The sequence below is a fragment of the Castor canadensis genome, chromosome 4 (assembly GCF_047511655.1).
Source record: "Castor canadensis chromosome 4, mCasCan1.hap1v2, whole genome shotgun sequence".
NCBI classification, from domain to species: domain Eukaryota; kingdom Metazoa; phylum Chordata; class Mammalia; order Rodentia; family Castoridae; genus Castor; species Castor canadensis.
This window is the reverse complement of record NC_133389.1, coordinates 8,793,805-8,820,565: the sequence shown is the minus strand read 5'-3', so window position 1 is coordinate 8,820,565 and position 26,761 is coordinate 8,793,805. Positions and strand designations below refer to the sequence as shown.

Genomic DNA, 26,761 nt, shown 5'->3' with positions numbered 1-26,761 from the left:
CTTCTTTGTTTCAGGATTCTAATTGCCACTTAAGAAAATTCTGTGTCTCTTTGTTCAAAGTTGCTTTGGATAACAGACTTTTTTTGCAGAATTGGCAAAAATGTTTCCTGCTGATTACGTACAAAAAAATTGTACTCCTGTCCTAGAAAGGTGTTTTGAATTCCACTCCTTTTACTAAAAATAATTTCTGAATTATTTCTAATTTTCGAATAGATCTGGCAGAACCAAAACCAAATGACAAAAATGTTTAGCTCATCCCAGCCCCTGGGAAATGTTGAACTGGTTTTGGCTCCTACAGTTTGTTTTTTTCTAGAATTTTATTTAAATGTCTATCTGAGTAATTTCACTTAGCGCAATACTTTTTAGGTTCCTCGAATTGTTTTATGTACAATAGTTTATTCCTTTGGATAGTGGTATAAATATACTACAAGTCCTCAATCCATCCCCAGTCAAGAATTTTAAACTTAGCTTCTTGTTTCACACAATAAACCCATTCGTTCTGGTTTTGAAACTGGGGTTTTGGACCTAAGACCCAAACTCCTGAGATTCCATTTGCCAGGTCAGGCCACCCATCCCTAAACCCCAAATAAAGAGGCGTGGTGAAGGCAGGGAAAGGAAATTTATTACACAGCTTGGAACACATGCTGTGAGAAGAGGCAGAGGCAGAGTAAGCTCTCAGTTTGTCTTTAGCCATCTTTGGGGTACAGACATGAGCTACAGGTTTAAATTGACAAAAGAACTGGGGGCAGGGAGCAAAGATATGTATAATTAAACAATCCCAGTCACAGGTGTCCTCTAGGTGGGTGACTAGTGGGCTGGTGATCTTGCTCAGGCAGGAGGTCTAGTCCAGTTTTTGTGAAGTTATCACCTGGAGGGAGTAATCTGGCTCCTGTTTGAGAAGATTCTTAGGATAATTGTCCTCACCGGCAGGGTGGCAGCTCCAGGTGGCTCCAGGTCATTGTCATAAAGATATTATCAGTTCTGTCCTTTTTGGAATGCAAGGTGATTGTAAAGTGGCTGTAAAGAGAATGGCTTAGAACATACAAAATGAAGGCAGGAATGCCAAACTTCTCCTGCTTTTAGTTAATTTGTGGGCCCAAATAAGGAGTCAGTGCTTTTCAGCAAAAGCAGTTTGAGCCTCTCTTACAGTTTTACAGAATAACTCTCTCATTCTTTTTGTACCACAGTTAGAGATTAACTAATTTTATTCCATAAATTCCTGGAATTCAATATAGCTATATTTCTAGATTTTAATCCCTGCATAATATTATATTTTATGACAGCTTTCATAATACAAAGTTGATATGTAAAAGTATTTATTAAGCCCCCTTTACAGTTTTCTTTTTCAGTGGGTAAAACATAAACTTTGAGAAATAAGAGAATTATGGAAGCAACAGAAAAATAGGTAAACAAGTGCCACATTGCCTTTGTAAGAGCTATAAAAAATGAAAATTACTCTGAGTACATGATCATGGCTTTAGTTGCTTTCATTATTATTTAGGTGTAGTGAGGTCAGGAGATCGGGAGATGATTGCCATTGAAAAAGTGTCTTCTTGCTGTTCACAAAAGAAGGGTGCATGCCAAGATATGGGGAGGCCACATGAGAAGAAACTCATGTCCGCAGGAAGCAGAGACAGGGAAATGGAATAGGAGCCTTTTTTGTGGAACTGGCAAGCCAGAGTAAGCAGGTTTAGGAGAAACCATTTTGAATATTTTCAGCAAACTGGGGAACAGCGGGAAGGAGGAGGCTTGATAGGGGTTTTGTAAGGTATTGCTGAATTAAGACCATGCCAGGTGTGGAAAGGAAAGATTTATTAAGATCCAGACCACTGGCCCCTCCCTCCCCCCATCAGGGAGCAGCGACTTGGTTGAATTGGGTAGTGGGCTTTATAGGAGGGGCCAGGCCATGGAGGAGGGAGAGAGTCTCTGGTATCTGCGAACACCAGATGGAACAGGTCAACATGCCTGGCTAGTTAAGTAACTGGAAGTTCCTGAGTTGTTTTGCAAGCCGACAAACAATCAGGCAGGGAGAAACACACGGTCATAAATCAGGGGGTCTGGTTTTAAGGTGTAGCCTTGGGTCCTTCTGCCTGCTCCAAGAATGCCAGGGACCTAACAGGTTTTCTAGTGTCTGACCCTAAGGTAACAAGTGCAGCTGAAAGTGGCCTAGCACAGTGAGAAAGCCCAATTAGGGAGGTGGTGGGAGTGTGGGCCTAAAGGGCAAAGTTTGCATTTGATAAGCACAATTTCAGGTGAGTTTTTCCACTATCTCCCAGAAATGGCTTAGGAGCAGGCCCTCCAGGATGGGCAAACCCCCTTAGATGACAGTCAGGATATAAAAACTTTTAAAAAATGACTAATACATTGAAATGTCTTCTAAGTTTATTCATTTTTAATAAGTTCCTATATGCATCCTTTTGATGCTCTTTTAAAATCAGAAGAAAGTTGCCTTGTCTAGCTATATGTGGTACAACTCCATGTCACCATAGCTGATGGGATCAAGGAAATATGTGCTGACTACATTGAGTCTTGGAGACACTAAGAGTGGATTTGACTTTGCATTTGAAATTCACTGAACGCCAAAGTGATTTGGGGGGAAGGAAGGGAGGAGTTGGGGGTCAAATCTTGTAGCAGTTAACTGAAAGCTGAAGGAAACAGGAAACTTCCTTGAAGCAAGGAGAAGCACTGAATTGTTTAATCCTCTATTCAGAAAGCAGTAAATTCATATGTGAGTTAAATAATAACAGAGCACATTTTATCAAGAAAGGAATTATGAATCAGGAGTGGAAAATAACAAGGTAGAAAAATCGTTACAGAAACTGTTTCTCTATTATCATGAAGAGGCCCCTATTTAGCTTAAGAAGAAAAAGGATATTTTATGCTGTGCCTGCCTATTGTGTTAATGTCTTTAATTCTCTTCATAGAGGGGAACTTGCCTGGTATTTTTGTACTCATCATGAATTCCATCACTAAAATAAATGCAATAATATTCACTATGAACACCACCTGCTGTCCAATCTGCTGCTCCTCTACTTGCCCCTGATTTTTTGATGGGAACAAAGATGACATTAAATCTTAGAAAGAGACTGAGGATGAGCTGTCCATCCTAATTGGTATATCAATAGATTCTGGCAAACAGAAAACTGGAGTTTCTACTCAAAATCTAAATAAAAGCAAAGACTTCAGGAATACAATATAGTGATCTAATAAATCCTAAATATATTATGGCTTTATTAATGCTGTAATCTTAGAAGAAGAAAAATATGATAAAATTGTTGAAAGCAAGATGTAACCAACACGTGGAAGTCCTAGGTCCTATATAGTTGAGAATTGGTGTACACTATAACATTAATTCTACTCAAAACCATAGTTAAAGCTTAAGTACGAAACATGACTTAGCAAAGACTTGCACTGATGTGAATACTTTCTCAGCTGGTTCACATAATTTAGCGAAATAGTGATGACTGGCTTCCCAAGATGCTATATGTTATAATTGTATTTTTGAATAATCTCTCTACATATACTATTAGTATATAATACTGATTAGTAACGTACAATGCATTATTATATTTAATTAAATAGAAACCACAATTTGTATTTAAATGTAATAGATAATTGATAATTATATCATAAACTATATAATGCATAATGGTATTACTTTTATAAATCTTTGCTTATTTTCTCTTACCTACAACTTTAAATAAAGTACCTCCTTCAATTGTCAACCCAACTTGTGGCTCAAATATTCCCTAGCAGGCTTCCATTGCCTTTAAAGTCTCCTACGTAGGATATTATTTGTAGTATAGCATTTATTGTTTAGATTAATTATGTTTGATAGTTACTTATCACTGTCTTTCCTACTGATGAAGCCCCAGAATGCTGGTACCAGTCTTATGTGTCTTCAGTGTATATAGCTATAGATTTGTTCTGAGTGTTGCATATATATGTATGTAGACACATACCAGTTTTGTATGTATATTAGTTTTGTATGTAGATCTATATTAGTTCTAAAATTAATGTGTTCTCAAAGTATAATGATTTTTATTTGAAAAGAATTAAATTTTAATTCACATTACATTGATTTCTCAAATTAATTAAATTAAAGTCTCTTTTTTTCCTGCTATAATTTGCCAAGACTTCCTTCATCTACTAAGTCATTTCTGTCACAATTCTCATTCAATGTGCAGCATATACAAAGGCAGGATCTGGGGGAGATAAACAGAAATCATCTCAGGGAAAGAGAATATGTATATCAGGGCTCAATTTTTTTTCAGTGAAAAGTCTCTAATACAGGCATATTTCTAAAGTAACCATAACACAGCAAGATGAGAACACCTTAAAAACAACAAGAATAAGCAATGGAGAATAATAACAAATTCCAAAAGATATCAAATACTGGAGTGACTGTATGAAGACTTCTAAATAAATACACTTGCAATATTTAGAGAGACAAAGACAAGATTGGGAATTGAGTCAAGGAACTGGAATCTATTATAAAGATGAGCAAATGAGAATTCTAGAATGAATAAATGCCATGTTTTCGGTATCTATGTAGTATCTGAAGCTTAGTGGTATAAGATCAGAAAAAAATTTTTTTAGCAATAGTATCATTGTCATCATCATTGTCTCAACATCATCATTTCTCACAATTCTTGCAGTTGATCAGGCTCAGCTAGGCAGTTCTTACTCAATTCTCTCAAATGATTGCAATCAGATGATGACTAAATATAGAATCATCTCAGACTTCCTGCTCATGTGTCTGAAGGTTGCTGTTAACTGTCTTCTAACTCTCATCTGGGAAAGTAAGATGGAATAGCACCTATATAGACTTCTCATTGTGGCTGTCCTTTTTCAAATTATGACTAAATTATAATGGAAAGCATCCCAAAAGAGAGAAAGTCAAGTGGAAGCTGATTTTTATGACCCAGAATTGGAAGTCATGCAGTCACTAGAACTGAATCACTTGGGCAATTATGTATTCAATGGAAATGGAATAAGACCTTTCCTTCTGATATTATTAAATACAAAAAATTTGTAAGTCTGTACAATAAACTGACAACAAAAGTTATAAGCTAATAAGATGTAACTGCTGAATGGATATAACTGGAGAAAGAATGAATGAAAGGACCTATAAAAAAATAGCACACAACTTTAATAACTCTATAAATCAAAGTTGTCAAGACAGTGTGGTATTGATAAAAGAATAGACAGATAAGTCAATGGATCAGAACAGAGAGACAGACCCATATAAAAAACACAAAGTCAACTCTTCTTTGACAAAAGAGCAAAAGTAATATGATAGAGTAAAAATACTTTTTTCAACAAATAGTGCTAGAACAACCAGACATCCCCATGTCTACATTTTTACATTCATAAAAAACTGGCCCTTGACATGGATCATACACTCTTCCCAAAAATGTAGACATAAATATAGAACTTGAAACTATAAACCTCCAAGTAGATAACATAGAAGAAAGCCTAGATTACCTGTGCTGTGGTAATGACTTTTAGATGTAACAGAAAAGGCACTATCCATGAAACAATGGATATTCTGGACTCTGTTAAATGAAATAATTCTACTCTGTGAAAGATATTACAAGAATGAGAAGAAAATCCAGGTAGGGAGAACATATTTGCATACTATATCTGATAAATGTCTGTCTTCTAAAATATCTGAAGAACTTTTAAAACTCAACAACAAGAATCCAATCCAAAAAGGGACAAGGACCAAAGCAGACAGAGATGACAAAGAAGGACGCTAAAAGTGCCGCATGTCATTAAATAGCAAGATGCTACGATATACTTATTAGAATGCCAGAAATCCACAACACAAAACCAAATGCTGATGAAGTCACGGAGCAATAGGAATTCTTACCGATTGTTGGTGAAAATGCAACATGGTACAGCCACTTTGCAAATGATATGGTATGGTGGTTTCTTATAAAATAAAGCATACACTTGCCACATACAGCCATTGTGGTCTACCCAAAGGAGTTAAAAACATGTCCATACAAAAACCTATTAACAGAAATTTATAGCAGCTTTATAATTTCCAAAACTTGGAAGCAACCAAGATGCCCTTTTGTAGAAAAACAGAATAACTGAATTATCTCCAGACAATTAAATATTATTTACTATGAAGAAATAAGCCATCGAGCTATGAAAAGGCATAGAAAAACTTAAATGCATATTACTAAGTGAAAGAAGACAATCTGAAAATTGTATGGATAAAAGAGGGTATCCAAATAGAAAACAAAAATAGTAGGATCAGTCAGGCACCTGTGGCTCACACCTACAATCTTCACCACTTGGGAGACTGAGATTGGGAGGATCGCAGTTCAACTCCAGCCCAGGCAAGTAGTATGCAAGGACCCATTTCCAAAATCACCAGAGCAAAATGGAGTAGAGGTATGGCTCAAGTGGTAGAGCACATACTTGGTGAGCATGAAGCCCTGAGTTCAAATGCCAGTGCTACCAAAAAAAAAAAAAAAAGCTAATCCTGTTATTATTCAGGAAATTACAAATTCAAGTTTTAATAAGACAAGTCTATCTAATAATGGTTAAAAATAAAAAGGATTAGCAATATCAAGTGTTGAAGATGATGTGGAACAATGGAACTCATGAGAGTTCCATTATTATTATAATAAGGAAAAGAATCCTTTTTAGTGAACAAAAGAATCCAAACACCAAGAAGTGAAATTACAAAATCAGCAAAACAAAACTATAGCAGTTATGGATGCATATTTAGATAAAAAACTAAGGAAAATAAAGAAAGCCAGTGCCCCTAATACCAGATTCTATTGGAGTAGAGTGAAAGAATTGGGGAGGAAAAGGACATGAAATCCTAGAATGCTAACTAATCATTTTCTGTTTCTTGACTAGGTGGTGATTATACTACTGCCTAATGGTAGTGGGTTAATAGGTAGTGATTATATCACCACTAAACCTGTTTTCTGATAAGTCATTGGGCAAGTGTCATCATCAAGGAAACATGATCGCTATGATGTGTGTGCTTCCCTGTGGACCACCATTCTGATGAATTGCTAAGGCAAAAGATAGAAAATCTCAATCCAAAATTCCAGATCTTTTAAATATAAGTTACCATTGACACAGAGTATCAACTTTGACAGACTTCCTAAGGGGTGTTTAAATACGAGTCTATATAATTAATTTTTGTCATAACTTATGTGTACATAATGTTTAATTATTCCATGTCTTTTCAAATAGCTGCAGAATTTCAGTAGTGGGTTTCTGATTTTTGAAATCAATTAGCACACTGATTATACGTTCATATTCCCTTAAAAGACTGTTTTTGAAAATCATAGTCAAACTAAAAAAATTCTTACAAGGCAATGCATCAAGAGTAACAAATTTCATGTTTGTGTAGATACCTGAAAAAGCTAAAGAGGTACAACTTGTGGATTCCTATATAAAAGACTAGCTATAACCAGAAAGGAGGAATTTTATTTGTTGTCATTCTTAGAAATACCTTATGTATAACCTGCCTAAAAGTGTATTTTCAGGTTGAGCCTTTATTTGTTATCATTTTATCCTTAATTTTGCTTATATTCACTTGCATAATGATAGCATATAAGTTCCAAAGCCTGTCTTCTCAAGGCCATAAAAAAGAAAAGCACCACTTCACCACCTGTGGTACCATATATATCTGAATTAAAAAGTTTCTTCCTGTGTTACTGTCAGAAAATCAATGTTATAGGATGTATACTCAGAGTCTGCTCTGAAAGCAATTTTCTCCAGCAAGCATATGTACTCTTAGCACATAGTAAGTGCTCAAGAAATGTTTGTTTAATTATTTGAAGGTGATTGCAGCCTAAGTCACATATTTACTGAAAGAGTGAGAATTTTTATTTTGATCCACTTCATCTTCCAATGGCAGGGACTTTGTGAAGGACTCAACAGAAGTTCCAAGATAACTAGCTATAGAACTGACCAGAACTTAAAAAAATAATCATGATATCTTCAATAAAATATGCTTATGACAATATGAGTTATAGAAGTATGAAAAGTGTTGTGTTAGTGGTCTGAAACAAAAAAAGTAAGTTTGCTCTTTTCAATAACATTTTTCTGCTGTGTACAGTCCACCTTCAGGTGTATTCTTTAACTGCAATAAGCATTTTCATTTCTGTGTCTTGACACTAGCCATCTATCAAAATATGCTAATTGTATTAGTTTTTGCTGGGCCGGCTCCCTTGCAAGGAATTTTTAAAATGCAGTGGAAGCATTGTTACGAATTTACTTAAAGTATGTATTTCATACATTCATTGATGAGAACAGAAAATGGAAAAAACAACCACCAAAGAATTATTTTTGTAGTGACAAAAGACAACCTTAAATTTTATATATATGTGTATACATATGTATACGTATATATGTATACATATATATGTACCTATATGTATATGTGTGTATAATGTATATTATTTATATGTATAAGTGTACATACATGTATATATGTGTATATTGTATATTATTTATGTGTATATTGTATATTATTTGTATGTACACATGTACATGTAGTGTATATCTATATATATATAAAATGTAAGCAGTGCTTTTTTTGAGTAGAATGATGCTAGAAGCACCAGTTGCCTAATGTGTGAGCAATGGCTTCCCTAAATAGAGTGATGCTAAAGGATTGGTGAAAATCTATTCTGTCACATGTGAACAGTGAACACACTGGACAGAACCTGTATAACTAGATTTTCAAAGAGGATCAACTCATGGGAGAATTTTTAGACTACAAAGGGACAATTGAAGGCTGTATATGAATTTGAAATTTTATGGTAATTCAGGGAAACTGAAACCTCCCTCAAAGAATGTATCATGTTATTTCCAATCTTCTCAATGAAGCTTTGAATTTAATTCCATATTATGAAATGAAACCATATGTTTATATCTGCAAGTCACTGTGAGGAACCTTGATATTCTTAATACATTCTTCAGGGAAGAAAATGGTGCTGAACCTCTTCACATTTATGTCTGTGAACTCTTGGCTCCTATTTATAAAAAAGGTATTATCACAGCAAATTATTATTCGTATCTCTAAATGAATGCCTTCATGAAGCCAAGAAATATCTCATGAATGGGGAGGATGTCAGAATTGAAAATAAGCCTACTGTCTCACTTTTTCCTTTCGATTAAGAATAAGAGTACATTCCTAAGCAAGTTTTAGAGATAACTACTATGTTCTCCCCTCAAAATGTCCATTTCCTTGGAACCTCTCTCAGAGACTCATCAGTGGACTGATGGCTCTCTGTTTGAACCAGCATGACATTTCTAATTTACCAACACTCAGTTTAAAAAAATGCACCCCTTGAGCTTTTCAGCCTAGTCAACATCACAATTTTCTGGAAAATTCTTAAAGGATATACACTGTTGAGCTCATCCTCCTTAGGGAATCATAGCTCAGGAAAGAAAAATTTCCAAGTCATACTTATTATCACATTCTGTTTGATTTTGCTAAGGGTTAATTAACCCACTTGTCCCCAGTGCAAAATTCTATAGCTTTAGCTTCCATCTCTGACCTAGCTTGGGAAGTCCTCTAGGCCAAGTCCCAGCTGTGCTGAAATTCTGTATTCCTTCTTTCTTAAGGTTATAATCTAGCATTAAAATGCCATACTCTCATATTCTATCCCATCAACATGTAGAAATACTGCACTGTCAAGTAAAATATATTATTTTTGTAAGAATACTCCACAATATTTCTTTCTTTTCTACCATCTATTTCCCTGTTTTATTGTTATTCTTATGTATTTTTTTCATTTAAAATTTTAACAAAAAAAAAACACTTAAAATTGTCTGTTGAAGGTCTCAAATCAATGATCTAATGCTACATCTTAAACTTCTAGAAAAACAAGAATAAGCAAAACCCAAAATAAGTGGAAGGAGAAAAATAATAAAAATAAGGGCCAAAATTAATGAAATAGAAACAAACAAACAAACAAAAAAACATACAAAGAATCAACAAAACAAAAAGCAAGCTGGTTCTTTGAAAAACTGAATAAGATTGACAGACCACTGGTAAATGTAACTAAAATGAGGAGAGAAAAAAAACAAATCAGTAAAATCAGAAATGCAAAAAGGGAGATAACAATAAACACCATGGAAATCCAGGGAATCATCAGAGACTGCTTTGAGAATCTCTATTCCAATAAATTTGAAAATCTTGAAGAAATGGACAAATTTCTAGATACTTATGACCACACAAAATTGAACCAAGTGGATATTAACCACTTAAATAGATCTATCACATGAAATGAAATGGAAGCAGCAATAAAGAGTCTCCCAAAAAAGAAAAGTCCAGGACCTGATGGATTCTCTGCTGAATTCTATCAGATCTTTAAAGAAGAACTAATACCAACTCTCCTTAAACTTTTTCATGAAATAGAAAGGGAAGGAACACTGCCTAACTCATTCTATGAAGCCAGTATTACACTCGTCCAAAAACCAAAGACGCATCCAAAAAGAACTATAGGCCAGTCTCCTTAATGAACATCGATGCAAAAATCCTCAATAAAATAATGGCAAATTGAATCCAACAACATATTGGAAAGATCATTCACCATTACCAAGTTGGCTTCATCCCAGAGATGCAGGGGTGGTTCAACATATGCAAATCTATAAATGTAGTACAGCAAAGACAAAAACCACTTGATCATCTCAATAGATGCAGAAAAAGCCTTTGATAAGATTCAACACCACTTCATGATAAAAGCTCTAAGAAAACTAGGAATAGAAGGAATATACCTCAACATCATAAAGGCTATATATGACAAACCTACAGCCAGCATTATACTTAAAGGGGAAAAACTGAAACCATTCCCCCTAAACTCAGGAATGAGACAAGAGTGCCCGCTATCTCCACTCTTATTCAACATAGTCCTGGAATTCCTAACCAGAGCAATAAGGCAAGAAGAAGAAATAAAAGGAATACAAATAGGTAAAGAAACTGTCAAAATATCCCTATGTACAGATGACAAGATCCTATATCTTAAAGACCCCAAAAAACTCTTCCCCAAAACTCCTAGACACTATAAAGGGCTTCAGCAAGGTGGCAGGATACAAAATCAACTTATAAAAATCATTAGCTTTTCTATGCACCAATAAGGAACAAATTGAGAAAGAAAGCATGGAAACAATTCCATTTAAAATAACCTCAAAAAAAATCAAATACCTAGGAGTAAACTTAACAAAGGATGTGAATGACCTCTACAAGGAGAACTACAAACTCCCGAAGAAAGAGATCAAGGAAGACTACCTAAGGTGGAAAGATCTTCTGTACTCATGGATCAGTAGGATCAACATAGTAAAAATGGCTATACAACTAAATGCAATCTACATGTTCAACACAATTACCATCAAAATCCCAATGACATTCATCACAGAGATTGAAAAATCTACCATAAACTTCATTTGGAAACACAAGAGACCACAACTAGCTAAGGCAATACTCAGCAAAAACAGCAATGCTGGTGGTATCACAATACCCATCTTCAAAGTATATTACAAAACAATAGCAATAAAAACAGCATGGCACTGGCACAAAAACAGATATGAAGACCAGTGGAACAGAGTAGAGGCCCTGGATATGAATCCACACAGCTAAGCCCACTTTATTTTTACAAAGGTGCCAAAAACATACAATGGGGAAAAGATAGTCTCTTCAACAAATGTTGCTGGGAAAAACGGTTATCTGTCTGCAGAAAAGTGAAACTAATTCCATGTTTATCACCCTGTACTAGTATCAACTCAAAATGGATCAAGGACCTTAATGTCAGACCTGAAACTGAAGTTAGTACAGGAAAAAAGCAGGAAACACCTGGAAGCAATAGGTGTAGCAAGGACTTCCTCAATAGAATCTCACCAGCTCAGTAACTAAGAGAAAGGATGGACAAATGGGACTTAATAAAATTAAAAAGCTTCTGCACAACAAAAGAAATGGTCTCTAAACTGAAGAGACCACCCACAGAGTGGGAGAAAATATTTGCCAGCTATACATCAAAGGACTGATAACAAGAATATAGAGGGAGCTCAAAAAACTAAACTCCCCTAAAATCAATGAATCAATAAAGAAATGGGCAACTGAACTAAACAGAACTTTTTCAAAAGAAGAAATTCAAATGGCCAAAAAACACAGGAAAAAAATGCTCACCATCTCTGACCATAAAGAAAATGCAAATCAAAACCACACTAAGATTCCACCTCACCCCTGTTAGAATAGCCATCATCAAAAACATCACAGACAACAGGTGTTGGTAAGGATTGGGGAAAAAGGAACCCTCGTACACTGGCAGTGGGAACGCAAGTTAGTGCAACCACTCTGGAAAAAATCTAAACATAGGTCTGCCATTTGATCCAGCAATACCACTCTTGAGGCTATACCCAAAAGACTGTGACACAGGTTACTCCAGAGGCACCTGCACACCCATGTTTATTGCAGCACTATTCACAATAGCCAAGCTATGGAAACAGCCAAGATGCCCCACCACTGACGAATGGATTAAGAAAATGTGGTATCTATATACAATGGAATTTTATGCAGCCATGAAGAATGAAATCTTATCATTCGCAAGTAAATGGATGGAATTGGAGAACATCATTCTGAGCAAGGTTAGCCAGGCTCAGAAGACCAAAAATCATATTTTCTCCCTCATATGCGGACATAAGATTTAAAACAAATGCAGTAATATTATTAGACTTGGGTCACACTCTAAGGGAAGGACACATACAGTAGGAATAGGGAAAGGTAGGAAACCCAAAAGTTGAAAGTGTTTGATGTGCCCACTGCAGAGGAGCTAATACAGTAACCTTAAAACAACAGATGTCCATATAGGAAAGTGACCGGGAAGTAGTGAAGAGGTCAGATAGAGATGACTCAATTCGGGTTGTAACACACTTGTACATGGAAACAATGCTAGGAATCTGTCTGTATAGCTGTCCTTATCTCAAGTAGCAAAAACGCTATGTTTTTCTTATTATTGCTTATGTCTACTCTTCAACAACATTGGAGAAAAGGGGAGAACAGGTTCTGCCTGGAAGCAAGGGAGAGGAAGGGAGAGAAAGATGGGTAGGGGGTCAAGGGAGAGAAATGACCCAAACAATGTATGCACGTATGAATAAATGAAACAAGAAAATAAATAAAAATTTTCAAAAGAGGTCTATATTCAGCTTGCACAGACAAAGGTTTCTATTGTGAGTTATGCTGATAATGACTTATGTGACCCTGACTTCATGGCTGTTCTCTTTTTGCACCTTGATGTCTGTCTTCCAGTATTATCTTTCTAGCACTGTGCTGAAGGATGCTGACTTCTAAAGATTCCGTCTTTTTCTGTCTGTTAGTCAAAGGGTACTTGGGCAAAAGGTGGGGAGTAAGTGAGCAGTCGAGGTGTTACCTCTGCACATTGGTTTTGACAGTGTTTCACCCTTGGAGGAGCCAAGTTCTGTCTGGGTTCTGGTTTTCTTGTTCTTTAAGACCTTGGACTTGGGAACAGGGGCATAGTAAAGTCTTCCCTCTATTGGTAGTCGCGAAGTGCTTATCCTTCCTATGATTCTTTCTTTTCTTCTTCTTCTTCTTTTTTTTAATGGCCCTGGAGTGTTTGAATTCAGGGTCTAATACTTAGTAGGTAAGTGTTCTACCACTTGAAGCACACCTCTGGACCTTTTGCTTTAGGTAATTTTTCAGATAGAATCTCGCTTTTTGCCTAGGGCTAGCCTTGGAGTGCCATCTCCTCCCTATGACCTCTGCAGATCTAGGATAACAGGCGCGAGCCGTTACCACGTGAGATGAGATCTCACTATCATTTTCCCTGGGCTGGAGGACCCATGGAGGATCCATGATCCTCCCGATCTCTGCCTCCAGAGTAGCTGGGATACAGGCATGCACCATTGTGTTTAGCTGAATGAACGGTGTATTTCTTTTCTTTTCTTTTGACAGTACTGGGGTTTGAACTCATCCTGAAGCTTGCTAGTCAGGTGCTCTACCATTTGAACCAGACCCCAGCTCTCAATTACTTCTTAACCATATCCACATCTCTTTATTAAATTTTTCTCAGTTAAGCAATTTGAGTTGGTCATTCATTTCTTTCTAGGCCTAAACATAATTTTTAACTAGTTACTAAAACTCTTTGAGTCTCAGTTTTCTCCTTTGTAAAATAAAGAAAATAATACCCATCCAAAGGTTGCTATGATAAGTAATAATGATGGGGCTTATAATAGTAGTGATAATAGTAATAATAATAATAAATGGCATGCTTGAAGAATCTACTTTTGAAGCTCGCCCTTTATCCATAATACCTCTTACTGATGAAGAAAAGATCACAAACTACTTCCAATCCTGTATCCATGACTTTGCAATGTGTCTTTGAAGCACCGCTCATCAGAGAAGGCATTTCTCTTCTTTATCTGTGTTGGCCTGTGGCTTGCTTTTGGCCAATGGCAAAATAGGAAATGAAACATGATCAGTATCTTACAGTGTCTTTCACATGGGCTTGCTGCTACTATGGAATCCTGTTACCTTGTGAGAAAAGCCCAAATGGCCTGCTAGATAACAAGAGATCAGTCCCAGTCATGTTGAGCCAAGCACTGGGCAAGCAGGAGACCCTATTCTGTCTCTAGTCCCCATCCAAGCTGCCATCTGACTGCAGAAGAATGATCAGTGGAATCCAGCCTACTTGAGCCCAGCTTCTCAGATAACCTGTAGAGTCATGACCATAAATGACTGGTGTTTAAACCATTACGCTTTAGGGTTACTTGTTACCCAGCCAGAGGCAACTGATGGAATCATTCCTAGCAAATAAAAAATATCAAGATATTTTAAGTATGTCAAATCAGAGAAAGGCTACCATGCATTATATTACTATCAATATGTCATTGTGGCAGGGAAAAGAGCTCCAAGAATGTGTTTTCTTGGAGTCTCTGCAGCAACTGGAGCAATTTGGCTGAGGGCACAGGGCTTCATATTGGAAGTTGAGCAGGGGGATATTTTCTAGCATATGAGTTTCCAAAGGCAAGCTGGCCATGAGTATCAACAGGCAATTTTATTTCTTTTATTTATTTATTTATTTATTTATTCATTTATTCATATGTGCATACATTGTTTGGGCCATTTTCCCCCCTGCCCGCCCCCTCCCACTGTCCCCAACCCTCCTCACTTCCAGGCAGAACCTGTTCCCCCCTTTTCTCCAATTTTGTTGAAAAGAACACATAAGCAATAATAAGAAACACATAGTGGTCTTGCTAGTTGAGATAGGACAGCTATACTGAGAGATTCCTAGCATTGCTTCCATGCACAAATGTATTACAACCCAAATTGATTCATCTCTACCTGACCTCTTCACTACTTCCCGGTCACCTTCCCATATTGACCTCTGTCTTTTTAAGGTTACAGTATTAGCTCCTCTGCAGTGGGGACATCAGACACTTTCAAGTTTTGGGTTTCCTACCTTTCCCTATTCCTACTGTATGTGTCCTTCCCTTAGTGTGTGACCCAAGTCTAATAATATTACTGCATTTGTTTTAGATCTAAAGTCTGCATATGAAGGAGAACATACGATTTTTGGCTTTCTGAGCCTGGCTAACTTCATTTAAAATGATGTTCTCCAGTTCCATCCATTTACTTGCCAATGATAAGATTTCATTCTTGTTCATGCTTGAGTAAAATTCCATTGTGTATATATAGCACATACCTCCCTTGTGTGCTCTTGCCTTACCATGTAACCAAAATCCAATCCCCTTGCTGTATTTGCCCTTGATCTAAAGTCCACATATGAGGGAGAACATGTGATTTTTGGTCTTCTGACCCTGGCTAACTTCGCTCAGGATGATGTTCTCCAGTTCCATCCATTTACCTGCAAATGATAAGATTTCATTCTTCTTCATGGCTGAGTAAAATTCCATTGTGTATAAATACCACATTTTCTTAATCCATTAGTCAGTAGTGGGGCATCTTGGTTGTTTTTAAACTAGATTTAAGTTGTAAATTGCTAGATTACTTTCTTTGTCATGTATTTATACTAATAGGAAAATACTTCATATCTCCAAAGTTAAATTCAATCATATGTATGTTGATTTAAAATATTGATAGCAAATATTTGACGCCAAAATTTAAAATGATAGCACTTGATCCCAAGGAAATATGTATCATTGATCTATTTACTAGGGAAAATGGCTCAAAATGAATTCTGCAACTCCATAGAAACACTTAAAAAAAAGAAATATTCACAAAAAGAAATTCTGCTTTCTTACTCTTTGTGCCAAAGAAAAGTGATATGTCTTAGAGAGTATTCACATAAAGAAAAATTCATGAACGTGCCCAAATCCAAAGCCAAAAACTAAACCTTTTCCATTATTCCAATCCTATAAGTATTTTTTGTATTGCATTTCTATTAAATACGTAAAAAGCTGACGATAGGAGTGGGGATGAGCTTCTTTACCTGCAATTCTAACTGCCTCATTGCATGCCCTACTGCACTAAATATAATGAAACTTGCTACAGGAGGAAGAGAGCAGAGCCCCTGAGAACAAAAATGAATTTCAAAAAGGCAACATCACTAAAGCTATACAATCAAAAATCTTCCGCTGCAGAAGAAACAGACTGAAAAATGACCTTTCCACGAGCTGGTGAAAGAGCAAAGTGTTTTTTTTTTTCCTTCTCAAGTGCTGTCTGTGTTGGTGGACGCAGAGGGAGATTCCCCCATGGAAAGCTGCCACTTTACCGGGGGAAGCAGTTTTTCACAAGCAAATTCTCTGACGGGCACAATTGCTACTTTGATAGAGCACAGGCTAGGGTGTGATTGGGCCTGTCAGAGGCATTGTGGGCTCCACACACAGAAAGTTCATCATTGGGGAAATAGGGGAGGCCCGTGATACTCAAAAGCACAGCAAGAAAACGTTGCTAAGGAGGAAGTTTTAGCTCTGGTGAGGTCAGTTCTTATAAACATGCTAACAATGTCTTTCATGTCATAGTCCCTAACTTGGAGCCTCATAGCAGTCCTCTATGCCTCTATGAGGCAGAGTTTGAGACTTTGAGTCACGTGACTTTCCCAAGGTATCTGACGCTGAGCCCCAAACCCTTTGACATCTCATCAGCATTACTGCAAGATGCTATAAGCCTTCGTTTTTTCATTTTAATTAGCATATTATAGCTGTACAGTTGGGGGGGTTACATTGTGACATGTGCATAAGTGCTTATAATATATCTTAATTAAATTCATCCCCTCCATCTTTCTCTTTTATCTCCTCTCCTCCCTTCTTAGAACAATTTCAACAGGCTTTGTTTATCTGTTCTCATATATGAATACAAAATATTTCCACCATGTTCATTCACTCTTTCCTTATACTCCTCTCATACACACTGGTACCCACCCCTGGACAGGATCTATTTTACCCTCCTGTCCTTGATTTTTTAAAAAGGATGTTTTTATTAGCTTATGATAGTAATACGGGGGGCTTCATTGTGACATTTCCATACACATGTGCATTAAATTCCAAATTGGTTCATCGATCCCCTGCGTTGTTCTCCCTCCTTCCCCTTCCCCCTTCTTATGGTGACTTCGGCAGGCCTCAGTATTCCATATTCACACTTGTACAGAAACTACATCAACCATGTTCACCCTCTTAACTTTCTTCATTTACCCTCCTCCTTCCACTAGTGCCCTCCCCTCCACCTGTTTAATGTTCCTGACCTTCACTGTCTGTTTGGCTACAAGTCTTCTGAAGGCACAACTTTAATTTTGCAAGTTAGTTTACCACTAATTTGTGCAGCCAGCCTCCTAACCCTGTTCTCAAAACCATTACCACTCCTTTGTCATAATATTAATTGAAAAGACACATGGGAGATTTGCTTTCCAATTCTCTTGTTTTCTACCATGCTAATTCCTTCTTCCATTTAATTTGCAGAAAACTCTAATAAAAGTAGCAAGAGAAATAATCACGGGGAATTGGATGCAGACTCCATTTTGGGTTGGAAAAATAGTATGAATTATATTCTATAAAATAATTTTATAGCTTAAGCATTTAGAATCCTGGGCAACAGAGCAATACAAAATTTTTTATAATTAAGATTCTATAGGTCATCCTTATATTCAATGAGCAAAGGAAGTCCTATAGATATTCCTTAGCAGCAGACTATTTTTGTTCCTAGAGAAGACAGCATTTAAAATGCACATTTCATGGAGCCTTAACAGCTACCAAAGCTGAAAGAATATCTTTTCCAAGATTGCTTTGATCCATGATAGGTATTTACAATATGCAGCCAAGGGCATTGACCATTAAGAAAAATAAGATAAAATGTATACTGCTTGAATTCCCATTATGTCTCAGAGGTAAAAGAGTAAATTTCTCTCAACTATTTTCCTTTGGCATTTTTATTCCATTCTTCACAACAGTTGGAGCTGGGTTGAGAACAGCAGAGATTCCAGGGAACTCCCACCTCCTTTCTATTTGCATAATGCTGCCTCAAGTGCCAGGATGGTGGCTGGAGAGGACACGAGCAGCCATGTCAATGTCTCATGGTGGCTGGAGAGGACACGAGCAGCCATGACAATGTCTCATGGTGGCTGGAGAGGACACGAGCAGCCATGACAATGTCTCATGGTGGCTGGAGAGGACACGAGCAGCCATGACAATGTCTCATGGTGGCTGGAGAGGACACGAGCAGCCATGACAATGTCTCATGGTGGCTGGAGAGGACACGAGCAGCCATGACAATGTCTCATGGTGGCTGGAGAGGACACGAGCAGCCATGACAATGTCTCATGGTGGCTGGAGAGGACACGAGCAGCCATGACAATGTCTCATGGTGGCTGGAGAGGACACGAGCAGCCATGACAATGTCTCATGGTGGCTGGAGAGGACACGAGCAGCCATGACAATGTCTCCTTCTTTCTCTTGCTTTGCCACTCAAGAAGTGGTTGACCAGGGAACCCAGTTTTTAAATTAGCTATCTGAGGCACAATAACCAGCTCTTGCCAAAATTATGAAGAATGTTAAGTTGGTACTACCTACTGTATACAATAGTTGTGTCTCCTTCCCTCTTCCTTCTGACCTGGCAGGACACTGACTGGCAAAACCAAAGTTGTAACGGCTCATTTTTCTAAATCCTTTAATTGCCTCCTCCGGAAAATCAAACTCTACTTCTGTTAATATTTATCATTCACAGAAGTGAGTCATTCATTCCTACCATGAGCCCCTCAATTCTCTTGAAGGTATTTAATTAATATCTGAAGGTACTTCTGGAAACATGAAAGGAATTTATTTGGATCCAGTGGTGGAGGTGCAGTGAAATGTTTGTACTCCACTACTACAATGCTGTACCGGAGTCACAGTCAGTCAAGGAGCATTAATCACCACCAGTCACCATGCAGCCACCAGTGGACTAGGGAATGCCTTGCATACAAAGAGTGATGAATCAATGTTTACTGAATCCAAACAAGCTGGTGAGAATTTGGTCCAATGAGAAGGCTGTTTGATGGAGTGTTTGGTTGAGCAGGAAAGCACCCTAGGCTTGCTCTAAAAGCACTAGTTTCAAACTTAAGTATGCAGAAGAATCACATAAAGTGTGTGTTTAAAATATATATTTAGAGACTGAGACTGTAGCTTAGTGATAGAGTGCCTAGCATGAGCAAGGTCCAGGTTCTGTCCCCATAGCAACAAAAGATGATAGATATATGGTAGATAGATAGATAGATATCAGAAATCTGATAGATTCCAAATATATGAAGCAAAGCTTGCTTGCCAGATAAGATGGAGAAGACAGCTAAGAATTATGCATGAGACTTACACCCTTGCCAAGCCCTCTTCACCTACTCTTTCTTTCCCTTTACAATTGAGCATAAAACATGGGGCTTATTGCACCTGTACTTTTTAGCATAAGTCATCAAGTGGAGGGAATTGATTGTCTCACCAGCCAGCAGCTTAGTTTAACACAGTAAGCAGTCAGTATACTCAGCCAGGACTGTGAACAGGATGGACAATGAAAGAGTTGCACGGAACCCTGAAGGACAGGATTTTGAAAATGATTCTTATGTCATAGATTTGACTCTCTTTCTGCTACTTTTGATCTCCACTCCCTTCTTTCTGAGTCTCATGACATTTTCTGGGCTTAGAATATAGCCAACTTGCTCAGTTTGACCTTGTTTGAATAATCACTTTCTCCACTCACTCCTTGTTGATTTTTTTTTTGTCACCATTTGACTCCCTGGCCTTTCCCATTCATCTTCTTTAGCCTCGTATTTATTTTCTTTTCTCTGTCTTTCATCCCATGTTTTTCCTCTGGTTTCATGCCAAACTAAATCTCACCCAAACAGTTGATTTTAGCCTACTAATTCATATTCTTCTAATGACATGTGCAAATGACCACCGCAGAAAGGATTCTGATGCCCATATACTCTTGTCCATAGTGATTCTTTCTTTATTACTGGACTCTGTCTTAAAACATTTTTGCTGCTATCATAAATTCCATAAATTCATTTGTTTATAAAGAACAAATTTTCCTTTCTCTGGAGGCTGGAAAATCCAAGATCAAAGACAGTGCCCCCTTGTCATAAATGTTGCCTTCATTTTGTGTCCTCACAAAGAATAAACGAGCTACTTTGAGCCTCATTGATAAGAACCTTAGTCCTATACATGAGAAATTTTCCCCGATGGTTCTCAAAAGTCCCAATTCTTATGGCCATTGCAATGGGCATTTAGACCATGGTAAACTCTTTTCTTCCTCCCACCCCACTTTTTTTTGGCAGTACTGGAGTTTGAACTCAGGACCTTGTGCTTGCTAAGCAGACACTCTGCCACTTCAGCCAGCTCTTTTGTGATGGGTTTTTTTGAAGTAGGGACTGTTTGCTCCTGATCTCCGCCTCCTGAGTAGCTAGGATTACAGAAGTGAGCTGCCAGTGCCCAGCAACTCTTTTCTGAAGTGGTGGGAACCTAGGTCATTGGAGCCCATTTAGTACATCTTATCTGATGTGTTCAGCATTTAGAAGTAATATTTTTAATTTTTGTTCTTTTTGTGGCTTTTTAATAATACTGAGAGCCTATTTAGTGATAATACTAATCAAAGTAAAATATATTCAGTTTCTTTCAGAGAACAAGAAAAATGTGATAGAGGAATGAGAAATGGGTGTGGAGAAAAACTGAGGAAAAATATTTTTTGTCCAAATTCATGGTGAGACTGTAGACCAGACCTCAAGACTGTTGAAAATGTGGGATCACAGTAAATGAAAGCCTTTACAATTAATTTTCTTAGATAAGGGAGTGAAGGTGTTACTAATGAAGCTTCAAGTGTTTTACAACTGTAGCAGGTTCAAGAATTTAATAAAACTTGGTTGCATTAATACATAGCTTCTCATTACACAATTCTACATGTATTAAAACATCACATGGTGCTTCACTAATACAAACAACTTTTATATTTTATTTGTCAGCTAAGAAAGCATTTTTCAAGTTCTGTTAAAATATTGAAGCACCTGAAAATATTTTAAAAGTACGTATTCTTTTTTTCTTATTTCTATTTTCATGAAACCCCCTCCCCCCTCACTGAGAAGGAGATAATTTTAACTTGCCCTTTTGAACTGCTCTTTTCAGGTGACTGATCTAGGTTTTATACTGTTTTCTATTCCTTTTTCCTATTTTGTGTATCTTGATATTGAAACACATAAAGATCTTCCATGACCTTGTGGAGTAACAGGATCCATGAATCAAAGCACTGACTGATCTGATCTGTCCCAGTCCGGCCTCTGCTGAACCACAACTGTGCTCACTTGGCCTTTGTGGGATGCTCTGTCACTGGCAGGGAAACCACCAGCCCTGGCCACTTTCCTGACTCCTTTATCTTCTCAGCTCCAGCTCCTACAGAGGAGTTCTGGTCACTCTACACTCATACGTGGGCTCTGAGTAGTCAGAAGTGTGGCCTTCAAATTGTCTATCTAGACACCAACTCTTTCACATTTCTAATTTCTCCAGAACTTCCACTCAAATGAGAGACATCAGGAGACACAGCCTTACCTGAGTCATTCTAACTCTTTTTCCCTTTTTCTTTCCCCAGAATGTCCTAGGTCCCAAAGGAGTACAGCCATCCTTCAAGTCATGTCCAAAGCTCTAGCGAGCCATCAGTTTAAGGAAAACTGGCCTAATTAGTAATTCAAATATTTTTATGACTTTTAGAAGCAAAATACTGACTTCATAATTATTTTGGTGTAATAATATCCCCCAAGGCAAAGAGAACCTTGGTAGATTGGGGGTAAAGTCTTCACAAAGCTTTGTCAGGAAAATACTTGCCAAACTAGTTTTAAAAAATTAGCCAAAGCACTAAAGTAATCTTCTGTCCCATTGTTTATATCCTGCTGTGTCTACAGCTGCTTCTCTGAACCAGTGAGCAGGACTTTTCTTTCCGTATTGCTAGAAGCCAACTAGGAGAGGGAAAGTCTGTGTGAATCTCAGCAGAAAAAGGACTTGAAGAACAATGTCTATAATGAAGCAGAAAACAGAAAGAAATTCCTGACTTCAAATCTCTCTCTCTCTATTCTTTGCTCTTTCAACCACCAATGTCTTTGTGACATGAAGGAAGCAACTGCAACAGAATCTACAGGTCGCTCTTGAATCTCTAGAGTTGGGATATCAGATTTTCACTGGCTTAGAGGAGGGCTGGGGAAGTTAAGAGACAAGGTAAATCTGCTCTTTTCGTCAGATTTCTCTAGAGAAATAGAACCAGTGGAGAAGTAGAGACAGAGGAAAGACATACTAGATGGTAGTTACAGAGATCTATATATATATAAAATATACATGCATGTGTACATAAATATATCTATATATATATTTGTGAATATATATGCATTTGCATAGACACATCTGTGAGTATATATTTATGTTTCTACACACACACACACACACGCACACACATACAGGCATGAGTGGACAAACTCTAAGGCAGAAATGAGTTTGGGCAGGATTTCTAACAGCTCAGGAAGAGCTCAAGAAGGAAGTAACAAGTGGCAAAATGAGGCTGGAGAACAGAGGACTGCACTCTTCTGTGCACAAAGTGTGACAGAATAAAAAATACTATGTTTTTCACGTATTTTCTTTGGGAAATAGAAAAATATTCTTTCATTAATTTATAAAATAAAATGCAAAGAAGCAGCCTTGATATAAAGTTAATGCTATCGGTTTTAAATATCTTTACTTTTAGTTACTTGAAAGACACCACATAGTGGGAATAAGGCTCAGAAACTCAGAAGAAATGCCACTCAGCAAATAGTGCTAGCTAAACTCAGGACAGCAGATAAGTGACCAGAAAAAAAGTAAATACAGAAAAATAAAGGTTTGTTCAATTGTGAAATGCTAGTACATCAAGTGATTTAATGAATAAACACAACAAAAATATGAATTATCTTCACTTAATATGTTCTCCTATTCCATCCATTTACCTGCAAATGACAAGTTTTCATTCTTGTTTGTGGTTAAAAAAATTCCATTGTATATAAATATCACATTTTCTTAATCCATTCATCAGTTGTGGGGAATCTTACCTGTTTCCATAGTTTGACTATTGTGAATAATGGTGCAGTGAACATGGGAGTGCAGGTGTCTTTACTGTCACCTGACTTATATTCCTTTGGGAATATCCCTAGGAATGGTATTGTTGGATCACATGGAAGTTCTATTTTTAGTGTTTCAAGGTGCCTCCATCCTGTTTTCTGTAGGGGCAGTGAGGTAGCCAGGTTCAGAAAGCCAAAGGACACATTTATAAATATAAATACAAGAAGGAGAGGTCACGTATGAAGAGAGGGAGGGTAAAAGAAGGAAGTTAAGAAGGTGAATATAGTTGGTATACTCTCTATACAAGAATTAATATAGAATTTTTAAACCTGTTGAAATCACCACAAGAAGGGGACTAAGGTAGAAAGGGGAAAAATAGAGATGAACTAGCTCAGGTTGTAATACATATATATATATATGGAAATGTCACAAGGAAAATCCCTGTATACCTATCTAAAACAACCAAAAATGTCATTTTTTTTTTTTTACAAAAACAGAGGAGGGCAGAACAGGTCCTTCCTGGGGAGGGGAGATGGTGGAGAGGATGTAGGAGGGTGAATATGGAGCCAATATTACATACACATGTATGCAAATGGAAAAATGAGACCAGTTGAAGCTATTCCAGGAATGGGAAAGGGTGGGGGATAAAGGAGAATAATGGACAGAATGAATTCAACTATGACATATTATAAGAACTTTTGTAAATGTCATAATGTACCCCCATCACAACTATAATAAAAAAAATAGTGAATTATATAAAGTGAATGAACTTCAACCAAAGATTCTGTATTTACTGAGTCACACTTAGCTTTGTGATTTCACTTAAGGTTTCCATATTCTGCTAAGGCACTAAAGTTTTACATCCTTTTGCCTTTTGATCATTATATGTAAATAGTGTCAATTAAGAATTATTTTCCTCTCTGTATATTTGTCCCAGTTGTTATTTTTTACCAAAATGTCTGCCTTTTTAGAATAAAGTAAAGATTTCATTTAAAAATTTTTAACTAAGATAAGCTTGACCAGAGTTTACCATCTTTTTCCTTTACAATTAGAATAAACCATAGGTCTGATAGAAAGAAGAACCCTGTCTCATCTCAGTTCACAAAATAAGGTAATGGGTACCAGTAAGGAATGAGGATTGGGATAGTATTGTCTATATATGTTGATCTGGGCTCCATGTATAGACTGAACAGTGGAAATCGGATATCAACCAAATGAAAAAGGCATTCATTCAAGGGAAGTTCCCACCAAGACCTGTCTAAATACTAAATCGAGATGCTTTCCCATAAATGTGAGAACAAATAAAAATGAGGTCCATGGAGCAATAAATCAGAAAGAATATAAAGAAAACAATCAGCCTCAAATTTCAGAAGAAAAAGTGGCTTATTGAAGGTTTAAAACTCTAGTAAAAGCTATCAAAGAAAAGAATCCTTCAAAGTCAAGCAAGTCATAAGAAGAAATAAAGATAAGATGAGTTTGCTACAATGATGGTGAGAACAAATTTGATAAGGGTTTCCAGAAAGCTTAGAAAAAAGATAAATCAATGTAGAAGAAGGAAGGTGGTCACTAGTGAAAATAAGCAATGTAAGAACAAGAGGTATATCCAATTAAAAAGTCAAAACAAGCCAGGCCCTGACGGCTCACATCTATAATCCTAGCTACTTGGGAGCTAAGATTGGGAGGATCATGGTTTGAGGCCACGGAGGGCAAATAGTTCATGAGACCACCCATCTCCAAAATTACTAGAGGAAAATGGACTGTAGGTGTGGCTCAAGTTGCAGATCATCTGCTTTGCAAGAGCAAAGCCCTGAGTTCAAACACTAGCCTCACCAAAAAAACCCTAAACAAATAGAGCAAGAACAATAAGGGATATTCTTGGAGTTTTCTAAACTTCCTGAATTGTAAATGTGTTTACTCCAGGCCGTTATTCCTTCAAATATTTTTTTCTCCCTCTTTGCTTTCCTTTTGGAATGCCAACACACATTTACCAAATACATTAATGTTTAGCCAGAGGTTTCTAAGGCTGTGCTGTGTTTTCAATCTTTTTTCCTCTGTGTCCTTCAGACTGAGTAATTTGTATTGACTTCTTGTCAAGTTTACTGAGATTTTCCTCTACTTTCTCATCTTGAACCCCTCCTATGATTTTACTTTTTGCTACTTCAAATATTATATTTATTTTTCAATTGTAAAATTTCAAATTTGCATGAATAAAGGTGATGAGAAGTTAGAAGTACTAATATATATGTGTACATGTGGTACACCAGTGGAAACAAAGGGATGATTGGTCAACTCTTCCTTCCTTCCTTCTTCCTTTGTGCCTTCCTTCCTTCTTTCCTGCCTTCCTTCCTCCTTCCTTCTTTCCTGCCCTCTTTTCTTTGTTTCTTTCTTTCTTTCCTTCCTTCCTCTCTTTCTTTTTTTTCTTTCTTTCTTTTTGAGACAGGGTCTGACAATGTTGTCTTTACTGACCTGGAATTCAAGGTCATCCTCCTACCTCAGTCTCCCAAGTAGCTGAAATTACAGATGTGTCCACTCTACCTGACTGACTGGTCAATTCTTAAGCCAGGACACATTAGTATGAACTATGATGAGTACTAAAATTTTACACCTAAGGAACCCAAATATCTCAAGGGATAACAGAAAAAGATTGATAATACTATTTAGGATGGGAAATATTTATTCCATTTCTTAGCTTGTACTTAGAAGCTGATTCAAATTATCTGCTCACCAGACTTTCCAAATCCAGTATTTTTAAGAAATTCAATTGAAAGTGTTAAGTGACATTTTAAAAATTCACATCTAAAACTTACCAGAAATGATTAACATTTGAAACTATTCAAATAACATTTGAAAAAATTCAAAGTAATAGCATTAGAAACTCTTGATTGTTTTAAAACTTATGTAGAGTCATTTGTTTCACCGTGGTAGGAAATTTTAGCTTCTATTTCAAAAGAACTCAAAAAGTTGTAGCTAAACCATGTGCCCATATCTTCTGAAATACAATCAGTATTTTAACTGATCTTAGAATTATTTTGTCTGTGCCATTTTATGGAGTGGCTTGTTTTGGTAGTGCTGGCAAAACAAATTGTCATATATCAGTGATCTGTCAACTAAAGATGTCTAGAAAAAGCTTTCGTATAATAAGGATAACCAAGACAACAGGGTTTTTTTTACATCCAAACTGTGTTGTCATATCATTATTTATTTACATAATTAT

At 36.9% G+C, this 26,761-nt stretch overlaps 1 protein-coding gene across 1 annotated transcript in view; it reads left to right on the top strand.

Annotated features, from left to right (window-relative positions):
- The window catches only part of Dok6 (docking protein 6), a 485,956-nt gene that overhangs the window by 333,609 nt on the left and 125,586 nt on the right, over window positions 1-26,761 (top strand). The gene's annotated exons all lie outside the window — the stretch shown is intronic.